The 6,758-nt window shown below is 40.5% G+C and overlaps 1 pseudogene; it reads right to left on the bottom strand.

Moving 5' to 3' along the window:
- Positions 1–5,868: 5,868 nt before the first annotated feature.
- Positions 5,869–5,968, bottom strand: LOC127099008 (uncharacterized; annotated as a pseudogene).
- Between the last annotated feature and the right edge of the window lie 790 nt (positions 5,969–6,758).

Genomic DNA, 6,758 nt, shown 5'->3' with positions numbered 1-6,758 from the left:
TCCTTGAACGTCTCCTTATCTTTCTGAGATATGGACCTCAGCTGGTCCCTATCCGGCGTCATATCCACGTTGTATTTGTACTGTTTCACGAAAGCCTCTCCTAGATCATTGAAACTGCGGATGCTTGCACTATCTAGCCCCATGTACCAACGGAGCGCATCACCTGTCAGGCTATCCTGGAAATAGTGAATCAGTAGTTGATCATTATCTGTCTGGGTTGACATCTTACGGGCATACATCACAAGATGACTAAGTGGACAAGAGTTTCCCTTATACTTCTCAAAGTCAGGCACTTTGAATTTCACTGGGATTTTCACATTGGGCACTAAGCACAATTCAACAGCACTCTTCCCAAATAGATCTTTGCCTCTCAGCGTTTTCAGTTCCTTGTGCAACTCAAGGAATTGGTCCTTCATCTCATCCATCTTCTCATAGACATCCGGGCCCTCAGATGGCTCGGAGTGATAAATGGTGTCTTCTACACGCGGCAAAGTGTGCACAACGGGAGGTGGCACGGACATGACCGGGCTAGATGTCGGCATGGAAGCAAAGGTAGGTGCAAAGCCTTCTAGCACAAAATTAGGCGGCATTCCCCACGGGAATCCAGCAGGCAGGTTCGGCACGAAGTGGGCGGTGGAAGCAGGCACGGTAGAGGTAATCACTTCTGAGATAACTGTCCTCACGGGAGGAGTTGCAGGCATTGGAGAAGCTTGGCTTTGGGCAGTAAGAACTGACTCCATCATGGTAGTTAGTCGGGCAATCTCCTCTTTCAAGTCTCGGTTCTCTTGCTCAAGGTGTTCCATGATCTTTGGACGATTGGCTCGAGTGTTGTACCGGTGAGTCAGCTTGGTTAAAGCACAGAAGAACACCAATCAAACACCTGGCAAAAACCTGCTTATGCAAATGATGCATGAAATGCAATGTTTGATTATTTTTATTTCCAAGGAACTTACTATATCATTTGCAAATATATAAAAATAGAAATGGCAATTGCAATAATTTGATATGACCAAAAATCCCTTTTCACTTATATAAATTGGAAGGATTACACTGAGTATAATTTCAGGAACCAAAATAAAAGATACAAGAGAAAAGGAGACTAGTCATCCTAAGGATCCCTAACAACAGTGTCAGAAGATCTGGCTAAAGGCGCGTACTTCCTTCGAATGCGACGAATCTCGGTCTCAAAAGAAGCCTTGATCTGAGTCTTCTCGAGGACAAGCTGGTCAACAATCTTCTTCCAAGAAACGGAAGGCTGAGGCATGCTAGAAGATGAAACATCTATCTCTCTCTGTCTCTTCGTCCCTCGGTCTTCAAGTAGCTCAATCAGTGCATCCTTGTCTTTAGACTCCAACTGCAATTCCTCATGCTTCTTGCTCAAAGCATGGAAACGCTCTTCCCACATATCCTTCTCTTGCTTCATCTTTATGAGCGCGTCTTCCAACTCCTCTACATCTTGGTTAGGGAGAGTTAATGGCTCAACCACAACCATAGACATAGGTCTCTCACAAGGATAAGGCATCTTCAATTCCAAAGCTCTCTTCTTCACCCAAAGAGTGTAAGCTTCCAACGCACCACAATTGCGCAGACCAAGCTCGGATCTTCCTTTCCTATGCACATTATGCCAAGCATGCATAATCTTCTGCTTCAAATGTTGGGGATCTTTACCCTCTTGATAGAAAAGACCTTCTAACAAAGTGTTATTAGGTTTGTCTCTCAAGGGGAACCCAAGTTGACGACGAGCCAAAGCAGGGTTGTAGCTAATTCCTCCTTGTGTACCAATGAGAGGCACATTAGAGAATTCACCACAACTATCAATAATCTCCAAACTGCTTAAGGACGGATCATACCAAACTATATCATCATTAACGAGAGACATAAGTCTCTGAGACCACCTTAGACATTGGTTGTTCTCCACAAAAGCAGGCGTCTGAGGCAAGTGCAAAATAAACCACTTGTACGGAAGAGGAATGCAACAGACAATCGTTCCACCACCCTTAGAATTCCTTAGATGCAAAGAGAAATACATATCACCCAACAAAGCAGGCACAGGATTCCCAATCAAGAAAAGTCTAATGGCGTTAACATCAACAAAACCGTCAATGTTAGGGAACAAAGCTAATCCATAGATGAGCAACACAAAGATAGCTTCAAAAACATCCACACTACCAGCTTGAGCAAAAGTGGTAGCTTCCTTGATGAGGAAAACAGATGGCAATCCAAATAACCCTCCTTTCTTCACCCAATGAGCCTCTATCTCAAACTTCTTCAAGTGAAGAGCTTCAACAATAATACTAGATCGGGGAATCTCCTCCAATCCACTAAAAGGAACTATACTAGAAACAGGTATCCCCAAAAGATGAGAATACTCCTCCAAGGTAGGCACAAGCTGAAAATCTGGGAAAGTGAAACAATGGTAGAGAGGATCATAGAACTGCACCAATACACTCAACAATCTTTCTACTACATCAGCAGACAAGATGGACAGAAGCTTCCCATGACGTTGTTTGAAGTCCACGGGATCTAATACAAAAGATGCTAGCTTCCTTAACTCTTTCAAGTCGGGACATCTGAAACTGTACTTCTTAGTGTTCCTTCGTCCATAATCCATGGTCTGAAAATATTTGCAAACGATACCTCAGTTCCTTGAAATTTTGTGTGATGAATGTTATGATGCGCATGAAATGCATGGATGCAACAATCACAAGTAAGGGATCACACACAAGGCAAACAAAAGTCAAGGGATGAATCAGGTCATTTTCAAGATCAATCATCCATTTTGGTAGATTATGGTTTACACCTTATCAACACCCAGGTTCCATTGAAATTAACAAGACTTGATTGGATCAACCAAGAATCAATGGTTTGTTGCAAGTCACGAGCATGGAGTCTGGGTAAGAACCATCCCAAAGGAGTGAACTAAGTATAAAAACCTGTAGATCATGTTCTAAAAAGTTCCCAGAGTCTTAATTCCATCTATCAGATATTACAGGTTAAGACGACTGACTTATCGACCCATAATATTCTCAAGAGAAACTCGTCTGAGTGTAGTATCGCGTAACAACTGTTATCAAGTCTACACTTGAACAGTTTCCGCACTACGTCGTAAATAGGCCAAGATGTGTTGGTTGTTCTAAGGTCCTCAGCTTCTCAGACCCAATTAGAAATAGTCATGCCTAACCACAAATACTTGTGTGACATTTCCAAATCCAAAAGAGTCTCCACTGAGCAGATGGATCTCAAGCTAACTTGTTAAGGACTACTCCACACAAGTCGAACATGACTATACCATCCTCCTATCTTAATTCCACTCAAGTTCGGGTTAGAACTTATCTCACCACTCAGAGATCACCAAGCATAACAAGCAGATTATATCACACATACATATCTAAAAACATCACATATATACAAATATATTCACACAAAAAGTAGGCTAAACCCACTGGAGACTACTCCCCAGTGATAACACGAAATTATATCATATTTTAGGACTTAATTCAATTAAATTTTATTATTATTTATTTCAGTTCACTTCATTTTATTAGATATTACGCGGTATTTTCTTCCTATTTGTCTCAGGTGGCTTATTTTGAAGCACAAGTAAAAATGGAAGAAAAGGAGGTGCAAAAAGGAAAGAAAATGAACCAAATGTCAAAGCCCAGCCCAAAACACAAAAGCGCAGGTGCAGTGCATGTGACGGACGTCACAGAGGGCGTGACGAGCGTCACGCCTTGCACACTCCTGTGACGGACGTCACACATGGTGTGACGAACGTCACACCATTCCCCTACATTTTTGGCGCAAGCAACGCCTCAGAGACGTTGAGGAGACGTTGAGGAGTGTTGATCCTTATATCCACGCCATGCATTTATGCACGTTGAAGACCTTTTTGGCAGCGGAAGGGGTTACTGAAGCATATATAAATAGCCACTTGCAAAACCAAAAAGGGTTCCGAAGCTTTTCCACATTTTTTCCTTTGCCGTTTTCGCTTTTGCATATTTTCTTTTCCAGCAACTTAACATTATTGTTTCTTTATTATTTTTACGAGTTCTACATTATCTCTCTTGCAATTTCTATTTTCCTTTTTCCTTTTTAGCATTTAGTTAATTCTTTTCGTACAATAGTTTCTACACCGGAAACTATTGTGCACCTTTTTACCGGATCTAACCTTAGGTTAGAATCTAGTTTTATTTCTTTCGTTTTAATTTGTTGTTTAATTGAAGAATCCAAGAACAAATCCTACCGGCTTGTGGTGGAGTGTTCAAGACTATTGTTTACCTCATTCAGGTTCTTTAATTATTATTTAATGCTTTGTTTTATTATTTATTTATATTATCTGCCTGGGATGAGTCTGTTTATGCATGATAAGTATTTTAGTTTGTTTAGCATGTCTGGCTAATTCGCTTAGATATCGGTATGTAAAGTAAGCGGAATAAGGAATCAAAACTAAGTCGGTTAAATTAAGTTTAGAATTAAAATCACTCTTTTTACGGTCTCAATTTACAGGTTTAATAACAAAGGTTTTTACGAAAGTAAAAGACATAAAGAAGTTAAAATCAATAGAGCGAGAGTTTGAGGTTTTAACTGGACAGTGTAAATTAGACATTAATTCTAGATCAGGGCGAGAGCAAGTTTTAGAGTTAATTAAATTCCGATCTTTTCCAAAAAGTATTTTTGAAGATTGAATGTGAGGACGAGAGTTAAGCATTCGAATTTAATTATATAACCTAAGTCAACAGAGCGAGAGTTTGAGATAAGGGTGTTTAAACGGTCAGTGTTTTCTTGAAAAGAGTTTCTATGGACTGTATTGCTTTCAAAAAATGGTTTTTGACTTAATTATAAGTGACAGCTACATTAACATAAAATCATGGTTTATTCAACAGAGCGAGAGTTTGAGATAAAACTTTTAATCAATAAAGTCAACTGAAAAGATTTATTTTAAAACCAAGAGACCGACAAAGGATTGATTCCCTAATTACGACGAACTACATACCGATATCTGCTTTATTAATATTTAATCTAGATCTTAGTTTAGTTTTTAGCTTTCCCCCAAACAATCAAACATTGTTCACCTTAGCTTTACGAAGTAACCTTAGATAACGGTATATCGATTCATAAGTCCCTGTGGGATCGATATCTTTTAAAACTACGCGATAGAACTGTGCACTTGCAGTTTGTACCCCAAATTCGACTCATAAAGTCGCGATCAAGTTTTTGGCGCCGTTGCCGGGGACTTTTATTTAATCGATATCGTAACTCTTCCGTTACGCTGTAGAGACTAAGGTTTCTTTTTTCTTCTATTCTTTCTTTCGTTGATTTGTATGCCACGCACTCGCTCACAAGGCGAACCGCTCTATTTACGAATCAACGATATCGAACTATATCTCCGAGTCCTACGACGAATTCGGGAATATCGTGCTGCAAACAATCTCCCTCCTATAGAACTTCCTGATTTCAAAAACCTTTTTCCTTCGATAACCGAGATGGCAGAACCAGCTCGTGCTCTTAGAGATTACGCCGCTCCATCGCAAGATGAGCCGCATTCAAGTATTGCTCCACCCGCAATCGAAGCAAACAACTTCGAACTTAAACCTTCGCTGTTGCAGGCTGTGCAACAGAACCAATTCTCTGGAAATCCTACCGAGGATCCAAACCTTCATTTATCCGTATTTGTCCAATACGCTGATACTGTTAAAGCTAATGGTGTCACTTCAGAGGCAATTCGACTTCGTCTTTTTCCTTTCTCATTAAGAGATAGCGCTAGAAGATGGCTTCAATCTCTTCCTTCCAACTCAGTCACCACATGGAACGAGTTGAAGAAAGTTTTTCTTGCCCGATACTTTCCGCCAAGCAAAACAGCTATGTTAAGAGCCCAGATAAACGGATTTAAACAGAAAGACAACGAGTCTCTTTTCGAAGCATGGGAAAGATACAAAGACATGATGAGACTTTGCCCACACCATGGTTTGGAAGACTGGTTAGTAATTCACACATTTTATAATGGTCTCATGTACAACACAAGGTTAACAATAGACGCCGCTGCAGGTGGTGCACTAATGAACAAACCTTATGCTGATGCTTACCAGCTTATCGAAAGCATGGCCCAAAACCACTATCAGTGGGGAACCGAACGAACAATGGTGGAAAAACCTCAAACGAAAACTGGCATGTACGAGATAAGTAACCTTGATCACGTTAATGCAAAAGTGGATGCTTTGGTCCAGAAAATTGAAAGTTTAAATGTATCACCTCCAGCCGCCGTGGTTGCTATAACTCAGAATTGCGAGGTCTGTGGAATCCAAGGTCACACTCCTACGGATTGTCAACTCTTGACAGGAATCCAAGTAGAGCAAGTAAACTATGCTCAAGGAAGCCCCTACTCGAATACCTATAACTCAAATTGGAAGAACCATCCAAACTTTTCATATAAGAGTAATAATGCTTTGTACGCACCTGGACAGTCTCAAAATCAAACCCCAGCTATACCTCCGGGATATCAGAAACCGAACCCATCCATGCCTAACAATAACACCCCTAGGAAATCTAACTTGGAAATCATGATGGAAAACTTTATAGCTTCCCAACAACAAACCAATAAAGATTTTTTAAACCAGAATGTACACACTGGCGAACAACTTAAACAACTAGCAAGCAAAGTAGATGCCTTGGCTACCCATAACAAAATGATGGAAACACAAATATCACAAGTAGCCCAACAACAAGCACCTACTGCTGCCCCAACTGGTACATTCCCTGGA

This window comes from Lathyrus oleraceus, chromosome 6 (assembly GCF_024323335.1).
Source record: "Lathyrus oleraceus cultivar Zhongwan6 chromosome 6, CAAS_Psat_ZW6_1.0, whole genome shotgun sequence".
Taxonomy (NCBI): Eukaryota; Viridiplantae; Streptophyta; class Magnoliopsida; order Fabales; family Fabaceae; genus Lathyrus; species Lathyrus oleraceus.
Note: the sequence above shows the minus strand (reverse complement) of the source record. Positions and strands in the feature narration are given on the sequence as shown.